This window comes from Electrophorus electricus, chromosome 19, assembly GCF_013358815.1.
Source record: "Electrophorus electricus isolate fEleEle1 chromosome 19, fEleEle1.pri, whole genome shotgun sequence".
In the NCBI taxonomy this organism is placed as follows: domain Eukaryota; kingdom Metazoa; phylum Chordata; class Actinopteri; order Gymnotiformes; family Gymnotidae; genus Electrophorus; species Electrophorus electricus.
Window position 1 is genome coordinate 617,950 of NC_049553.1, and position 20,000 is coordinate 637,949.

The window sequence follows — 20,000 nt, forward strand, 5'->3', positions numbered from 1 at the left end:
CTCAAATGCTGTGCCAATTGCAGAAATCAATTCCAAACAATTCTGACATGCTGACAATTAAAAATGTAGAACCCTTCCTTAACCCCTCAGGGTCAGACTATGAGTTTGAATGAAGCTGAAACAAGAAAATTTTAGTTATTCTTCATGTCTTATTAATACAAAGGAGGATGTGGTGCACCTTGAGAGGACCAACTACAGGATTCCAAACCCATGCTGAATTAGCTAGCTAGCTACAGTTCTGCTCGACGGGTCGTTATCACTGCTTGATTTATTTTTTTAATTGTATTCTGAAAAAAAAAAATCAAACCAAAAAAACACAAATCTGAGAGGGTAAATATTACAGTAACACTCAATAGTGCATTTCCCATTTTACTGTGATGTTGCAGTCAGCCTGTTAGTTTGTTTCCAAGGCTAATGCTGCTAGTGAAGTACTCATAAACTAGCATTTTATTTGGAAGGTGCTGAAAATATCTTCATGAAGTATCCAGGCAGTCGCATTGGTTTGATGTTTCCTCAGATATTTATGCGTTCCTGTAGTCTCACAGCTAACTTTTCCCATAAGTGGTTTTACTGAATTATTTAAAACTATTCACAACAGTTTATTTTTCAAACAAGCATCTAAGCACTGAATTAATTGTGTGCTGGATGTTTTACTGAATATATATTTCTATAGATATTTCATGTGTAAAACATTTATTTCTGCTTGTTTGTTGGCCAGCAATGTTGATATATTTTGCTAAATGCTGTAAATGTAAGTATTTCCCATCATGCTTTGCCCAGCACAGTGGATGCTTCCTTATCTGACCTCTTCAGCTGGACATGCCATGTTTGTCTGGGTGAGCTGTGTGGGTGTGACTGATGGAGAGAGAGAGAGAGAGAGAGAGAGAGAGAGAGAGAGAGAGAGAGAGAGAGAGAGAGAGAGAGAGAGAGAGAGAGAGAGAGCCCCGCCCCAATCAAAAAACACTGCACTGGCGTGAGCAGCACCTGTTACATCTCTGAAAGTTAGTCACAGAGCAAGGCATGAGTCCCAAGGGTGAGAAGGTTTATTAACACAAAAAAAAGACAAACAAAGCAACTACAGAAACCAGGGCAGATGCAAAGAGTCCAGCTGACATCATGTCTCAGGGACTCCTCACAGCGTGTGTTAGTCTGGAGCTACACCAATGTGAAGTATCTGGAATGGGGACCTGCAGGCATAAACAGAGCACAAGAAACAGGAGACAGGTGACAGTGATCATTCTGTTTATTGTGCTCTGGGGAGATCAGGGACTGGTGACAGACATTTCAGTTCATTACTACATTTTTGTAACAAATTTATATTATTCAGCTTTGGGCATTTTAGTAAACCAAAATCATTTCTTATTCAAAATCAGTCCAAAGGTGCTACACTGTAGATAACATATTTCCTTTGAATAAACCACTGTAATATACCATAAGCAAGATTATAACTGAACAAATGGTATTTTTGTTCATCACAGGATATGTAATAGCCGCCTTCCTGATTTGGTCACTGCCCATTAGAAATGTCTCAGCCTGTATGGATGGGGTAATGGGTGATGCTCTTAGACACATGGAGCAGAGAGCTGCAATTTTTCAAGTTACTTTCTTGGGTTCCTATCCATGCGATTTGAACTTACAATGTTTAGACAAAAGAGCAAAACACCCATGTAGCCTCACCACTCGGAAGTCTTAATTAAAGTGCTTTTATTGAGCATATTTGCTGTTTAAAAATCTATTTTCTTCAGTATGGCAATCTAAGAATCCCAATGCTGAAGAATCATGATTTGCAACTGAATCAATCTTCTTTTTCCTCTCCTGACAATAAGAAGCCTTTTCTCGGGTAAGTGGCAACTTTTGGATTCACATTGCTGATCCGAGACCTCGCTGAGGGAGACGGACATGTCCACAGTGCCGGTGCATGTGATCTCTGCTCTTCTTTTTCCCAATGTGGAACTTGAAACAGATGACATCAGTGGATTTCTAGATTTTTTTAAATGGATTGATCCCTAGCAGGAATGGAATGTTGTACGGCACCAGGAGTTGGATTCAAGGTCCTTTCCTGCATCATGGGAGATTAAGGAAGTTACACGACGAGCTGCAAATGTTAGTTAGAAAATAGTAGGCAATAATATTTCATTTCATAACCATATATATGTAATAGTTCATATATCATAACCATAACCATATATACCTCAGTAGTACACAGAGTTACTGGTCCAGAAGCAGTGCCTTCGTTTATTACACTGGGAAACTGGGTTTCCCTTGTCATCACTGGTTCTTATTAGAACTTTTAAGAGTTTTCAAACTGTTATAAACAAGGCAATTGTTACAGATCAGGCCACTGACTATTTGTACACTATCAGTTCAACTTCCTCTCAGGCCTTAAGCATACAGCCATATTGGAAATTATATTACTGGTGGTTTAGGACTAAATTCCCTTATATCATAATTTCCAATGAATATGTATTAATGTGGGTTGTATCACTCGCTCACAGTCTTTAGCATTGGTGTGCCTTTCTTTGTGCATAGGTGGATTGTTTTTATGCTAATTTAATCACTGAAATGTAATTGACTGTAAAGACCGGGCTTTTGTGTGCTGATTCCCACCTGCCGCTAACGAGACGTGCTGGGTATTAAAGTCTGATGGACTAATTACGAATAAATTATGCCTTTCATTCACCCAGTAGCCTTTGTTGTGCTGCGTCCTCGACAGAGAGGTCACAGTTCATTGCCTGTGTGAAGCACATGAACACTGGAGACAGAAATGACATGCAACAAGTGCAAAGTCCTTTCCACACGTCAGCACTGGTGGCGTTGCCAAAGTCTAACAAAAAAAAAGATTGCGTGGTTATGGATCTGTGCTGGGCTTCAACAGTGCCAGTGTGCTGCTCAGGCTCCTCCCCTTTAATCACTACAGGGGCGTTAAATAATTAGCTGCTGTGGCTGATCTTGTTCCTATCGATCTCTGAATCCTTGGCTCTTCTCGTAGAGTCACCATACATGTGCTAAGCTTGGTTGCTTTTCTGTACCCTGTGATTGGTTAATTGTCTGTTACTCTATATGATCTGAAATTTGCTCCTTTTCTGTTACCCTGTGTGGCCTGTGATTGGCTCCTTTACTGTTACCCTGTGTGGCCTGTGATTGGCTCCTTTACTGTTACCCTGTGTGGCCTGTGATTGGCTCCTTTACTGTTACCCTATGTGCCATCTGATTGGCTCCTTTTCTGTTATCCAACACACACAACCACTACAATTTGCTTCTGCTATTTGGGATATTTCAGTATTTTAAAACTGTTCCAACTTGATTGACAACAGGAAATCATGGAAAACTGGAAAATACAATACTTATTTTACACGACATGACCCCATAGTTCTGTCGTCTCAATTCATCAGCTTGATTGCTGTCGTGTTGCATGATATACAGTCATCAGAAACAAGACTAACTTGAGACAAGAAAAGAGGAGTGTATTAGCCTGAGCTGCACCATGTGCTTTGAGTCCTGAAAGCCAAAGGCTGATATAGTAGTATTAATAAGTGTAGACCTCCTGCCTAAGCTGTTGGAGTGAGGAGTGATCTTTATGGTTGACCTCATGACTCCTTCGGTTGAATGAACCTCATGCGCTCGCTCAGCCAGCACAAGGTGTATGATAAGTGTGCGTTTATTGATTATGTGTCGAGGTGACGGTGTTAGCGCAAAGAGAGTTGCTCGATCGATCCTGGCAGATAGGAGCCACTGCAAATGCAGCGTGTGTCCACAAGAGTTCTCTTTGAGTGTGTGTGTGTGTGTGTGTGTGGTGACATTCTTTATATGCATATCATCAGAGTATTCAACTAGAGGGTTAGAGCTGGGTTTGTATTTCAGGCTCAGCATGCTCAGCATTCCTTAAAAAGCTGCTGGGAATTGTGACTGGGTTTGGGAAATTCTTCTCACATCCTACACCTCCACCCCTCATTTATCGAGTCTAGGAGAATGACATACTGCATGTAGCAATGTTTATGGCCTATGGCCCATGTTGACCTCTGACCTTTGCTGGCTTTAATGGAAAGCTGTAACACTGCCGGACAGCTTGACATTTGTCTCCTGAAGAGCAAACAGAAGTCAAACAGAGCGGAGCAGGCAGGGGTTAGAGGATGAGCAGAGATCATTTCTGACTGGTGTGAAGAAGAATGCTTCATAGAGAATTCATCAGAACTACCAGAGAAATCATGGTGCTTAGACCTTCTAGTCCTATTAACTACTTGAAAACCATCAAGTCTTTCCATTTCATTGCATAGATTCTAATAACCCTCATGAGATGGTCTTAAAAGTCTGTATTCACTTTTAGTCATCCCTGCATAAAATGTTTGATGAATTTTTCAAGATCGAGGTATGGTATGGCAATGTTTGGAATCATATAACACAGCATGGTTGACCTTCACTGAGGAGAAATCAGAGCAAAAGAAATTAGATCATTTAGCTTGGCCATGACATTTAGCAAACTGAGTAAATCAGAAGCTGTACAGAACTGACAAATTCTGTGTGTCACAGCAGCTAATCTGCCAGGGTCCAGCAGTGAGCCATAGGACTGGGGATTCTCTGAGCCCCATACCATCTCCCCAAAGAGGCGTGTTTGGCGAGGTGTCCTGTGTGTTGGTCCTGTCATCGTATACCTTCAGGATCACTGCCGTTGGAAAGCCCAGCAGCTTAACAGCTTGGGCACTCCTCGATCCTGCCATGCACAGTCACATATGCAAACTGCGAAGAGCACCCCCCTCTTCTGTAGGCAAAGGGTGTATTTATTTCTAGCTGACTATTAGATATTGCTAATTAATATTCACATTATCTAGGTATCTGCAGGAAAACAACTGCGGCAGCATCCGAAATCTTTTGTATATGTGTGAGAATGCAAACGTTCCTAATTATGCCATCTGGAGCAGCATCTTTAGTCCAGAAAGACAGCTAATGAGAAAAGGGGAAAAACAGGGGTTTTTTGGCTCTGAAATGATGCAGTGGCAAAAAGCAGATGGTCAGGTCGTACGATTTTAACATGTAGTTATGCAGTAACTCAGAAGGCCACACCTGAGGCTTCCTGCAGTTCCTTGAGCCCTACACCTGTGTCTCCTAGCACCTTCTAGCCCAAACCTCAACGGCCTCATTTTCGCATTTACTGCTCTAGCCATAACCAATGAATCCATATATGCAAAATGGCTATTTTGTATTAGGAAGAGTCCATTAACCCACTTTTATGAACAGCTCCTAGAGCGTACTGAATATAGCCATACTTACACTTCCAATTTGGGCTGGCAAGAACTAAAAATAGTATAAGAGATCAGAAACAGTTTTTGTTTGTTTGTTTTTAAGTGTTCTGGAAAAAAAAAGAAAGCATTAGTCACTTCAGCCTCTTGAATTAAGGGGGAAATGTGGACAGAATATGAAAAGTGTATATTTTAAGATTAAATGTTTTAAAAAGTCGGTGAAATATGCTGAGATTTTTAGGGTTGCTATCATGAAGCTGCCAGTACTGCCAAGTTTATGCATAGTGAACAGCAGATCTATCGTGCTGCTCAGATGCATGCAATGATCTCACTGATCTCAATCACGTGTGTGTGTGTGTGTGTGTGTGTGTGTGTGTGTGTGTGTGTGTGTGTGTGTGTGTGTGTGTGTGTGTGTGTGTGTAAAATAGCTACATTACGCTTTTTATACTGCGTAAAGTGCCAAAACACTTAAAAACGTCGTTTACAGAGAAGTTGAATAAATGGGTTGACGCAATTGTTTTTATTGGAGGATTTGAAGGCTCGTTAGTCTGTATGTGCGTAGCAAGTTTCACAAATCATAAACTGCGTCCTCAGTCCCACGACTTGCTTCACTGACGCATAGATCCAGATGAACTGGTCTCACTGCTTTTCTAAATATCGTTAGCCGTCCAGACCTGCTTCCCCACCTCCTTTTTTCTCTCCTTCTGTTTCTCTCATCTCCCTCCTCCGAGTGCTTCTGCAGTCGTGTCTCCACAGCCGCCGTGTGCGCGGGGGGGAAGGAGACCTTTCCCGTAGCTGAGCTAGCTGGCGGCTCGCTCCCAGCGCCTCGCTGTTGTGACCCAGTTCTGCTGAGTTCTATAGATGTGAACTTTTCGCTGCTGATTTTTTCTTTCCTTTTTTTTTTTTTTTACTGCCTTTTTCTACCTAGAAGAGAGTGCTTAATGATTTAATCATCAGCTTTTTGTAAGCATTTCCTGTGGGAAAGGAAGTTATGGAAAACTGCTTCAGGTCAAAGAAGGAGGCCAGAGAGGAGAGTGCATGAGCTTCTTTGTACATTTTGTTGATGAGCTTAACCTTTGCCCTTCTTGTGTGTGTGTGTGTGTGTAGGTGAGTGAAGCCCAAACACCATGGGTGTCTCCAGATTCGTGACGTGTGCCTTGCATGTGCGCCCATGTGTGTGTATGCGTGTGTGTTAATTACAATGTCTGACAGATGGTAAACAAGCAAGTGGGACGCAGTGTGTGCACTTGTGTGCCGGGGGGTTAAAGGGTGCGCAGACGCTGGAACACAGACACACACACAGCTCACCACGGAGCCGTCTCGTCTGTCATAACAGCAAGCACGTGCGTAATTATGAAGATGGCCCACTGAGAGACAGACGGGGAGACCTGAGCAATAGAGAGGAGCTGTCGCAAGGATCTGCGCTCATTTGTTTTTCCCGTGTTTCCTTCGTAAGGAAAGGACCATCTATTGCGTAGGATGTCCAGAAAAGACGATGCTGCAGTTAATCAGCGCCTTCAAATCTGAAGCAGCCTTATTGGCAGGACTTACTGTGATTAACAGCTGCCTTTTACATGGCTGTAAAACGTAATCATATTGGACTGTACTGGCCGGAGTGCAGTTTGCAGCCTTCAGCGCATGACAGTCTAATGCAATCGGTTTACACCCATTGGTGGGGTGTTGATGTTGCTGTAAATATCACTACGGTCATAGGGGCTTTACTCCATCAGCATGAATAAGAACAGGTCATCTCAGACATTGAACCCAAATGCAAAGCTGTTTCTAGTCTGAAGAAAATGTTGCAAAAGCAACTAACATTCTCATTTTCATAAGACATTGGGCACATTTATGAGATATGTATCGCAATACAGGTACCAGGACATTATTTAAATGTACATATTTAAGAAGCTTATGGCATTGTTTATAAATGGACATGAGGCCCATTGCCTTGACTTGGAAGTCTGCTGCCTGTGTTGAAAAGGAAGCGGAGGTGAGATGCATTTGCAAAGATGGGCTGAGGTTATTCATGGCACATAAATAAAAGAATGCAAACCAAACAGGGCATGAATCAAGAGAACCAAATATAGGAACAAGAGACTAAAAATAAATGAGAAGCCAAATGAAACAAAGTGAACCACCATATGCTTTGAGAACAGCTTACACAGGGAATAAATACAACCATGATGAACAGTGGTAACAACAGCACAATGACCGACAAAAAGCGCAAGGAGATTCAAGGTCTAAAAACATTTCCATATCAACCAGAAACAAAGCACAGGAAGAATCAATACAATAACACAAGGTGGGGACATATAAAACCACATGGTCATTTTCATGGAAATATGAAAACAGAGCATGGCACTGTGGGAACTTTGACACCAGATAAAAAGTGATAAGATAGATCATAAAAATGACATTTAATGACATTAAACACACGATGGTGGCACTCACACGTAACATTAATAGCGAACATGAAGACACTTAACGCTAACGATTGACAAACAAATAAAACGGCTACACGAACCTGGATACAAACATACAACTTCAAACGCTACAAACAATGACCAACAGTGAGGCACGCACCGACGGGGGTTTAAACAGACTGACGAACACTGACGATTAACCCCGTACAGGTGCGTGCCATCAAGGGGGTGTGGCCACAAACAAGGATGACCCCAAACGTGACTTGTGGCAGGGGAGCGTCCTGTGACAAGAAACTTCCTGACTGGGACATACAGAATGGTTAACGTCACTACACAAAGGCACATGTATAAAATAAAGTAGAAATCTTTTTCTCCGTTTTGTCCATTTCAGTATCGTAGTGGCAGTAGGCTGAGTAAAGAATCCCACGTGTCTCAGCCACTTCCTGTATAAACTCCTGGGGTATCTCCAGGCTTTCCAGGCCAGCCAGGAAATGTAATCTCTCCGTTGTGTCCTGGGTCTTCCCTGATGTCTCTTCCCAGTTCTCTGTGGCTTGTATACCTCCAGAGGAGGCAACCTGGGGCATTGTTATCAGATGCCTGAACCACCTCAACTGGCTCCTCTCAACTCTACTCTGAACTCCTTCATTAAAAACGTGGACCACCACCCTAATTTGTCATTCCAGAGACACTGATCCTGAGGTCCATGACATATTGTAGAAGTGAGTCAGCCAAGACAGACGCCCAACATTCAAGGCCTTCAGCAATTCTGGGCAAATCTCATCTGCTCCTGATGCCACTGCAAAGCTTTCCAACTACCTCGGTGACTTCATCTAGGGAGATAGAATCTGACCCCCCAGTAGCTTCTGGTCCTATCTCTTGCATAGGAGGCATGTTTCTTAGGTTGAGGTCCTCAAAGTGTTCCTTTCAGTGTCCGACAGTATTCTCAGTCAAGTTCAGAACCCCCTTTGCTGAGCACATGGTGTTCCTCCTTCCCTCCTGAGCTGTACTGGCATTGTAACACATCCCTACTCTGGACCTTGTAGGTGGTGGGCCCATGTGGTCTTTCAGGCTGTCCCTGACTGGGTTATGTTGGCTAAGCAGCCACCAGGTACTCACTGACGAACACTACCCCCAGGCCCAGTAACCTTCTTCCAGGCCCGGTACTTGATACTCTAGTCATTTTTTTCAGAATGGTGTTCATGGATCAGGTTTGTCTAGGTCCAGGCCTGTCCATCATAAAAGACCCTACCAGGACACTCCCCACGACTTAGTGCCATGCCATGACAAGACCTGGGTCCAGGAAGTGGACATTAGATAAATATGAAGTACATGAAGAATTTGAACCTCTAAAAGTTCCTCCTGATGCACATCCACACAAGCACACAGGATATATGAACATAAGATAACCCAGCTTCACATGCATTATAGAGGCACGTTAGACACCAGCAGTGGGTAGTAACATGCTACATTTACTCCTTTACAATTACTTAAGTAATGTTTTTAACAAATTGTACTTAAATTTGTTGTTTTAAAGAGGGAGCTACTTTATAAACTTACTCATGTACATTTGTGAGGTCAAAAATGTACTTTTATTCCATTATATTTTCAACGTTCCTTCAGTTACATTTTAAAATTATTTTACATTTTGTATGTTTCGCCAAAACCTGTCAAGTATAGGAGTGTTGGTTAAATCCCTAAAGATGATTTCTGAGTTTGGGAGTGTTGGTGAAATCCCTAAAGATGATTACTGAGTGTAGGAGTGTTGGTGAAATCCCTAAAGATGATTACTGAGTGTAGGAGTGTTGGTGAAATCCCTAAAGATGATTACTGAGTGTAGGAGTGTTGGTGAAATCCCTAAAGATGATTACTGAGTGTGGGAGTGTTGGTGAAATCCCTAAAGATGATTACTGAGTGTAGGAGTGTTGGTGAAATCCCTAAAGATGATTACTGAGTGTGGGAGTGTTGGTGAAATCCCTAAAGATGATTACTGAGTGTAGGAGTGTTGGTGAAATCCCTAAAGATGATTACTGAGTGTGGGAGTGTTGGTGAAATCCCTAAAGATGATTACTGAGTGTAGGAGTGTTGGTGAAATCCCTAAAGATGATTACTGAGTGTAGGAGTGTTGGTGAAATCCCTAAAGATGATTACTGAGTGTGGGAGTGTTGGTGAAATCCCTAAAGATGATTACTGAGTGTAGGAGTGTTGGTGAAATCCCTAAAGACAATTACTGAGTGTGGGAGTGTTGGTGAAATCCCTAAAGATGATTACTGAGTGTAGGAGTGTTGGTGAAATCCTTAAAGATGATTACTGAGTGTGGGAGTGTTGGTGAAATCCCTAAAGACAATTACTGAGTGTGGGAGTGTTGGTGAAATCCCTAAAGATGATTACTGAGTGTAGGAGTGTTGGTGAAATCCCTATAGATGATTACTGAGTGTAGGAGTGTTGGTGAAATCCTTAAAGATGATTACTGAGTGTAGGAGTGTTGGTGAAATCCCTAAAGATGATTACTGAGTGTAGGAGTGTTGGTGAAATCCTTAAAGATGATTACTGAGTGTGGGAGTGTTGGTGAAATCCCTAAAGATGATTACTGAGTGTAGGAGTGTTGGTGAAATCCTTAAAGATGATTACTGAGTGTGGGAGTGTTGGTTAAATCCCTAAAGATGATTAATGAGTGCCACGACTTTGCTTCACTAAGTTACACAGCTGGACAGACTGACATAATGAACAGAGAACAGGCAATGAACAGGCTCGCAATATATCCTTTCCTTTAAGGCCTACATATCTGTGTGTGAGGACGGTGCTCTGTCATTGTTAAGATGAAGGTAAAATGTGCTAACATGAATGATGGCTAACCTAGCTAGCTATACTCATGTAACATTATGTATAGTAGGCCTAGGGAAAGACTGTACCAAGGAAAGTGGAGCCCCTCTGTGTTGGCAGACTACCACTGGACAAAACAAGTATGTTCAAGATTCTACATATATTCAGTGTAATAACAGCCTTATTTATGAGTAAGTAACATTCACATAAAAAAATGCCTGTGAGAAATATCTTTAAAGCAGATTTGAATTTAGCATAAAAAAAAGAAATATGAGGACCTCATATTTTATTTTGTGAGACACACACACATGCACACATATTGTTGCCTAGTGTTATTAAATGAGTTCTAATGAAGAACTCGCTACTTGAGTAGTCTTTTAAACAGATATTTTCTTACTTGTACTTAAATAATCATTTAAATGACTACTTTTACTTATACTTCAGTAATTATTATTTTTAACAGTACTTTTACTTGCGTACAGTTTTTGGCTACTCTGCCCACCTCTGGGCACAATGGAAGAGGCTGCTTTCTCTTCTTTTTCAATCAATAAAATTAAATAATAAATGTGTGGGTGTGTGTCTGAGTGCATGTGCCTGTAATATAGGCCAGATCATCCCATGTGATTTTGAACAGGAAATGACCACAAAACGTTGTCTTTCTGAGTAGATCCCCTAGAAATAATCTGCTTGATCTGGATTTAACTGTTGATCTCTCTGTTACATACACTAGTTGAACCGCTAAGAACCCTGCAGCTCATGAAAACGCGATAGGAATGAAAAAGGTGACGAGTTCAAAAAGCATTTTCACCAGTCAGAATTTGAATGATTACAATATAAACACGTTCTGGTACCCATGAGATTAAACTATTGGGAAGAAAATAATGTGGTTCTGTCAGGCAGAAAAAACTTTTTATTACCTAGAAATGGGCACAGTTTTTATGAGTGTATTTTTTTCCTTGTATAATTCTAATATTCAGAAAAAAGTTGCCCATTCCAGTATAGAAAGTGTCCATTAAAATGTTTTAAGCTTTGGCTGCAGCTGCTAGGGTGGGTTTCCCCAGCTACACCTATGCACTAAAATGCAGCGGAAACCTGCCTCTGTTAACCAAAAATTAAGTAAAACAAATCATTTTTGGCTTTCTTTTGTTTGTATTTGTTTATATAGAAATAAATGTAACTATCTGACAACTCTTTATCTACCCATTCTTATCAAAGCATGAGGTTGTAGTTAAGTAGTCATCTTGAATTTTCTGTTCCACCTTAATGGCTCATGTTCCATCTCATTTTTCCAGAATACCATTTAAGGTGGCACAGGAAATATGAATAAAAATCCAACTTCAACTTCATGAATGACACAACATATTTAATTTAAACGGTGTAATGAGGGGAGTCGAGGCAGGATGCAGAGATGATCCGTGTTGCATACACAGACCTTTATTTAGCAATGAAACAAAATGAGCACAAAGAAGCACACTTACGTGGAGTCAAACACAGACAAACACCAACCCTTAAACAGGACTTTATATACATATATGGTAACAACGTAAAACAAAAAACAGGTGTGATATATGGGAGAGGTGTGGCTATGCATACGAACACACACACACACACACACAGGGAAGCATCTAGGAGGTGGGGGCTATTCCGTGAAAAAGGGTAAGCAATAGATATACATTTAGCTGACACCTTTATCAATTACAGCTTGAGCAATTGAGGTTTAACCACTGAGCTAGCACTGCCCTATGTCATATACGAACTGCGTTTCAGGTAGCAGACCTTTTCTGAAGTCAGATGCATGCAGTCTGGTGCATAGGTGTTTTAGCTGTTTTACTAAGCACTGCTGCTACATACTAGCCACTCCATGTTTGTTTCAGACTAGCCACTGCTAGTTTCCCTGCTTAAAATATTTTATGGAAGATTCTATCTTACTTCTGATTGGTTAATAGAATTAAAAGAACAACTACGGATTGGCTGAAAAAAGACTTTGAACCTCCCCGGAAAAACTCGAATGGCCTATTTAACATTGCAGGTGACACGTTTTCACACATGAGAAGTGTTATATGAGAATAGCTGCAATAAGCTTTTGTTTTTAAAAGAACTCAGTGGGAATGTTCAGTGTCACTTTTAGGTCCTGCTTCAAAAAAGAAGCAAATGTCAGGTAATTATCAGGAAGAAACCAGAAGAAGGCAGGGATGCAGAAGCAACCGCTCAAGGAAAACAGGGTCAGTGGCTGAAGTGAGAAGATGTTGGGAGATGTCGAGGCTTATGGGCGATTAACCCGCTTCGTATCAAACTTCCAGTGTCCCTAATGAGTGGGTAGGTGAAGAGACGGGCTTTAAACCTTGTGTTTGAGTTTTTTTCAAGTTGTAAAGTTTATCTGTCACAGGATCATTATATGTGGAGGCATAATCAGGTGCCTAAATCCCAGGCATGTTTATTGGTTAGTAAGCACATAGATATGAATTATCTTCCAGGCAAAAGTGGGAAGAGCTATATTAGAGTGTGAGACCGGATACTGGTAGTGGACATAAGTGGTCAAGAGTAGCCACAAGCAGACTTTGAGGTCCACGGCGTATTGCAGTAACTATACTGGGGGAAGACATGATGTTCTGTTAGGAAGGTACGTGAATAGTGTAGCTTACTGAGCTAATGATTCCATGTCAGGATGTAATTCGAGAAGCCTTTGTAAGAAACTGATATATGGAGTCTTGGTGGCTGAGGTGAGAGAATGCAGTTAGCCAGTAGCGTCAGGGACTAGAGGATTTGTAGCCAAATAAACCGCTTTGCTCCTTGAGTTTGGTGGCCCTGAGCATGCATTGAAGGTGCCAAATGGTAACTGTTATGGCCTTAGTAAGTGTGTAGGCCAATAAGTATTTATTTTTGTTGCTATTATCATTTATTTATGTATTGATAGTCCAGGGCTATCTAACTGTGTTGAACTGGTAACACTGCGCATGCATTAATGATGCTCTCAGGACTTGCCTTCGCAACTGGGTTGGCAACTGAGGGTGCCACATTATGCTTATTGCAAGTGGGCTTGGAATGTTGTGGGTTTGGGATACCAGGCCTCAATGCTGAGCCTTCCGGAGCTATCGTAGGCTTGAATTAAGCCTTAATTCAATGAAACACCAGAGAAGGAGGGTTCCCATTTGACAGCCCTAATGAAAAGCCTGTGATGTTATGGGCTCCTTGATGGTTTATCTAATGCTAAGGCAAGTCTGGTAAGTGGTAGGCGGAAGGTTAGCTAGGCCTTTATATAATCCCTAATGTGTTGATACCTGTAAGGAACATCTCAACATATGTATGCTTGTATTTAGTAATCAGCTCTGATATTTGCGTCAGATCTATAAACCACATATAGCTCAGCCTCTAGTAATGACTCATGACCATGGAAAAGACTGATATGCACTCTATTTGTGTGTGCATGAGTGTGTCTATGCTCAGTATTTGTGTGCTTAATAATGCAATTGGGAACTGTGCTTTCCTGTTTTATAATCACCTTCCTACTGAGACCAGCTGCACATATGTCGGTAGGAAATTCGTCTGACATTCTCACACACATAAACACACTTAGACACCTTAGACATAATATTAATCATGGTTTCGTTAAGCCCCCTAAATGATCCAATACCTCTGTGTGTTGGTCTTTTTCAATTAAGGCATGGGAATAGAACCATGGGCTCACTGGCAAACCTCACAGATGGAGCTGAAGAGGGAGAACGAGATGCATGAAAGGGCAGAAAACTGATGGTAGTTTGAATGTTAATTAGAAGTCACTGAGCAGAAGGGTTCTTGTAGCACACGCGATATAGGTCACTTCTGTAACGTTTGCCCGAGTGCCGCAGGGCGTGGAGCAGGACGCACAGACTCCCTCAATCTGATGAAACATTTATTTACATAAAACACGAACGACAACAGCGGCACTCGACAAATAGGGATTATGGTGAACATTTACATCAACAGAGACATTAGCAACAACAGAAACACTAACATTAAACATTAACAATTAAACATTAACATTGAACGTTAACAATACCAATAACAGAAACAATGACCAACAATGAGGCACACACAGACGGGGGTTTAAATAAACAAACACTCAACATCAAATCCCCTGCACAGGTGTGTGCCATCACAGAGGGTGTGGCTACAAACAAATGTGAACCCCCCCCCCGCATGCGGCAGGCTGTACCATGTGACTCGTTGGGGATGGGGTTGGGGGGTATTAAGAAGTGTATAAATATGCATAAGCATGACTTCTTTGTAAGTACACGTGAGATGCTGGCAAGCAGATCTATACAGCAAAGGCAGATGTCTTCAAGCAAAGACTGGAGCCTCACCTCTTCACTGAATCACTGGGCAATTAAATATGCACTTAAAAAGCTTTTTTGTGTGTCTTTTTTTTAGACTCTAGCTAGGGCTTGAGCCTGATGGTATTCTTATCTCTGACATATTTACCTGCGTTTGGGCATACAGAGCTCTTCAGAAAGTTGCTGTGGACAACGGTGTCTGCCTAATGCTGCAAATGTAGATTTTGGGAATATTCTTAGTGTTTTTACAAGTGTCAAGATGTCATGTAAACATTCTGCTGGGTTTCTCAGAAACGACCTACAATTAATCCTAGGGGAACATAATAAATCATGGCAATGTGAGTTCCTAGTGTGGCACTTCTGATTTGCAGACTTGAGGAGATGTGCATTATAGTTTTGACTGTGATCTAACACATTTGCATCCACTTTCATGGCATTTAGCAGATGCTCTTATCCAGAGTGACTTTAAAAAGTGCTTTGCCCTTTGCTCATAGAATACATCCTAGCTAGTACAGGAGGTTAGAGTTCAAGATACCAATGAGTTAGAATGCTGTCGAAATACACGGATTACTACTGATACCTAGAAGTGCAAGATACATAAGGTCTATCTTAAACAATGATAAGTGTAATAAACAAGTAAGTAGTAGAGTTAGTCAACAAAGGAGCAGGGTCAGTGATCATTTAAATAATCCACACATAGGTGGGTCTTCAGTCTGTGTTTGAAGACTGAACAGCAAGCAGACAGCAGATTAACGCACCCAGTATTCAAGCCTTAATTTGGGTAATGTTCTGATCCATTAGGGGTGTTTGAGCATAAAAACACACCAAACTGCAATGCTGATTTGGGTACCCGAGGTGCAGTGGTTAAGCAATAGAACACGAAAATGAGTGTGTTATCGTGAATAACATCACAGCTGTGATATTGTTGCAGGCATGAGCCAAAGGAGACATTCACAGTAAACATGATCTCAAGTGTTCTTAGCTTTTATACAACAGTTCGACAAAATAAAATAACAAAGAAAAGAAACCCAAAACACAGTGTTAAAATATGTTTTAATGTTAGCAACCACAACCAATGACTTATTTGTATATAACAGTAACAACTGCCTAACAGTAGCCTACATACAGAATATATGTAGCTTTAGTTTTAAATACAAACTGAAAATAAGCAAAGATAAAATGAAATAAGACAAAATACTAAAAAATAAAATTCATTACAAATAAAAGATAGAATCGAGTTATTTACTAGGGTTATTATTAATTGTATATGTTAATCTGTACACTTCCGTTCATTGTGTAGTCAGACAAATAAAAAGGTTGCTCATGCGCTGAACATTCGTATCAACCAGCCTGGCCTCAGTGTGTGTAATTGTTCTGTTGCTACACCAATCGACCTAAAAGTTTTCAAAGTAACAGCACATTAGGAATTGGATGTGCGTTTACACTCCTTCAGAGTCTGCAGGTCCAATGTTATCTTATAAACTATAAATCTTATAAACATTACTTATCAAAGCATCAGCAGGTTGATGCAGTTTTGGTGTGAAAAATCACGTGCAGTTAATATTGTTGTTATGGTTTAAATGGGACTGAACCAGCTAAGAGGTGCATCTTAACTGCATGTTGACATCATTAGTGTTAATAAGTTCTACACGAAACCCTTTAAGGACCCTTTAAATATTACAGTAATATATTAGAATTAGGTGGACAGAAATCCTTTGAAAGGGGCCTTGTTTGTTATGGTCATCTGTAAAGGCCCATTATCAGGGTATTAGGTCTGTATTTTTTTCTAATTTATATAATGACCTCATTCGCGCTCGTTTATTTTCATTTATCACTTTTAACATTGTTTTTACCTTCAGCCAATAACTTCAGTCTCTGGTACTTTAGTGCTTCTTTCTCAGTCACTTTGATGTTTATCAAAAAGGAAAGGATTCCAGAAAGGCTTTTAGGAAGTGTTTTGAACCAACAAGCTCTTTAAAGAGCACGCAGAAATCCGACCACGAGATTTGTACATGCTTACATGCTGCCTTTGAAATGTATAAGAGGTGCTAGTACTTGTGCAGGCGTGTATGTGCTCTGACACTCTAAACAGATGCGGCAGGGTTGCGTTGTGAAAGCTCACACTTCTTACCTGTCTCAGGTGACACCACTGGTGCTTCACATCCCTGTGCATAATGTGTTTCCATAGCTAGAGAGAGAGAGAGAGAGAGACACAGACAAACTGTCTCTACCCACAAACTCAAATCTTATTCTGCTCTGTTTAGCTTTTCTTTGGATTATGGGTTTTCTGCTGTGATAATAAAGAAAGCACACCAGTCGTAAAAGACATAAAATACACGTTTTTAAAACCCAGAAGGTCTTTGCAACAACATTAATAAAAAGAGAGAGAGAGAGAGAGAGAGAGAGAAAGAGAGGAGAGAGAGAGTTTTTGTCATTACTGCTGAAATGTAGAGAGAACCTCTACATCGGAGAGTCCAAATAGTGTTTCCCGTGAGTGTCCATTACGTGTTGTTCATTGACTCGCTGCTGCCCCATCTTTAATACTGTCCCTTGGAAATCATTTAGAAACAGTTGGAAGTGTTCCCCTACAGGTGGCATTAAAATCACGATACAATATTTTTGCCCTCATTGTGCTGCCCAATGTAGTTCCTGTCTCCACCCTAAATTTGAATGCGACATCTGCATGGTTTATTTCATGTTGTCTAAACACCGTGCCTCCTTTAATAAACGCTAGGACAGTCCGTCAAAGAGATTCCTACGTTAGTGTGCCTCAAAAGCTGCCAGGTTCGTTAAGATTTGGCTAAGCAGAGAGGAGATAAAATGCAAACAATGGAAGGCCTCTGAGTGGCAGAGCATTAAAACACATACAATGGCATGCACTCTCCATGGCTATGATAAGCCTAGCCTGCAAGTCCCAATAAGATTCCCAAAGATAGTGTACGTGGCTCAAGAAGATTCCTTCACTTCTGATAAGAGTTCCCAAGGTAGCTGGCAGCAAAAATCCACTTCAGTTGATAAAGTCTTGGAAAAAGAAAGTCGACTGAAAGTCGACAGTGTTGACTTCAATATCAGACTATTTTCTCCGTTAATTCCCTAGGCACCTAGGCGACTACATGATAGTGAGATCTGTGGGAGCTTCATAGTCTTCTCTCAGACGTTATTGACGAACAACTACTGTCTACAAGCATGTTAAGCCTGTCACAATGAGCTTTAAAATAATGCCAAATGTCAAACATCAAGAAACAGTATACTTTGCATCATGCTGTGATATTGCACTATTTTATTGCAAGGATGTGATTCGCTGCCCTCGCTATCATCGAATTTTACGATTCTACAGGAAATGGCTCTGAAATATGAAATATCACATTTCACTATTGCATTACATTATTTTGATATGATTGAGTTATTTTCCATTCTGATGCTGCTAGACATCGAGATGATAGCCATAACAGGGGTACCTCTCTCCTCTAAAACACACTTTTGTTCTTGCTGATCGGTTGTCTTTTGTTTAGTTGTGTTTTGTTTTTTTACTGTTTTATTTTTTGGTGGGAGGGCCTGTGTATTACTATAAGTATTATATTTGAATATTATTATAATTGTAATCAAGCATATCACTCCAAAATGTGATTAAAAAGTGTACACTTCTCATTGGTTTGGTTTGGATACCAGTGCTTTAACCCCCCATATAAATTCACACGTGTGCTTTATCACAGCTCACAGCACACTTAAAAACCAGGTATGGGAGACTTGTGACTGCTTTGTTCAGGTATACTGAGTGGGAAACCCTTTCTTGAAGAGGAACTTTGAAGGCAGTGTGGCTGGGCCGAGGTCCAGCCAAATGGGGGCTGGATGAGAAGGCTGCACAGCCCATCCAAGCAGAATAGAGTTGGTGTGTTTTAAATTTCAAAGTCATGATGAAAATGAAAATCCTGTCAAGATGAGCATTGAGCATTGAAGGGGTTGTTATTTCCCTGCTGACTTCTGGTTTTGTTTTGTTTTTTTGTTATTTATCGCTGGTTATTATTTATTGTCATATCAAAAAAAATGTCTGGTGCTGTCAGGCTTCACAATGATTGCGTCTAATCTGTATTTCTGGAATCCTCACAATCTGCAGTTAGACCACACATAGGTTTCAAATTGTGGGGAGGGGGGTGGAGTTATGTGTGTGGATGTGTTCATGCATGTATGAGGGTCTCAGAGAGAGAAAGCTTTACCTGCAGTATAATTACACAACTGCCAGTCAGAGCTGTGTGTGTGTGTGTGTGTGTGTGTGTGTGTGTGTGTGTGTGTGTGTGTGTGTGTGTGTGTGTGTGTGTGTGTGTGAGAGAAAGAGAGCGAGAGAGAGAGGACATGCAAAATCAGTATCCCTCTGGCTCCAGGTTTTTAGGCTCTTTCTTTCTTTCTTGGAACTGCACCTCAGACTTGCAGGCTGCATGGTACAGTGTCTCAGTGTCTCAGTCGCTAAATGCTAAATTGTGCAATGCCAGCTATGTAGATGCCAGGCTAGCTGGCAGCAGTAGACTAGATGGTAGCAGTAGATTAGACCTTCCACTCAGAACCCATCCTGTTGCATCCTAAGTGACACACACTGGAAGTCTCAGGGAACTTTGAAGAAGTGCCCATCACAGGGATACAATCTCATGCACCACCCTACCCCACCACATCTCTAAGCTTCAGATCTTTCACAATTCACAGCATGTGGGAGGGCCTCTCACATTTGAACTTTTTTGTTTTTCTTCACTTTCTCCAAAAAAAAAAAAAAAGGTATTTTGACTTGCTGAAGCAAGTGAACATGACTGAGTTCTTATGTGAGTAAGTGCATGTGCAGGCGCGCGCACACATACACACACATACACACACATACACACACACACACACACACAGAGAGAGAGACACACAGACACAGGCAGCTGTCTAAAGCAAGAATTTTTTCATTTATCTTCCTCTGTATTTTAATGTGTGCTTTTCCTATAAGGCTATAAACTCCAAATATGAAGTGGTCCTCAGCACATGTTTGAACGCTTAAGACGAGTGCTGAGGAAGGTTTAAGTCCACCACTCTGGCCATTTCCTCAGCTGTTCTGGTCTGGGAGTACTGTGGCTGATTTCCGATGATCAGAATAGTTATTAATACTCAGAATCTTAAGTTTTCGTCCATTAGTGAAGATTATAACGACATCTTTCCGACCGCTTTTTAATTCGAAAGGACATCGC

The 20,000-nt window shown here is 41.0% G+C and overlaps 1 protein-coding gene across 1 annotated transcript in view; it reads left to right on the plus strand.

The window, feature by feature from the left end:
* plxdc2 (plexin domain containing 2) overlaps positions 1-20,000 on the plus strand; it is a 73,292-nt gene that overhangs the window by 6,834 nt on the left and 46,458 nt on the right. The gene's annotated exons all lie outside the window — the stretch shown is intronic.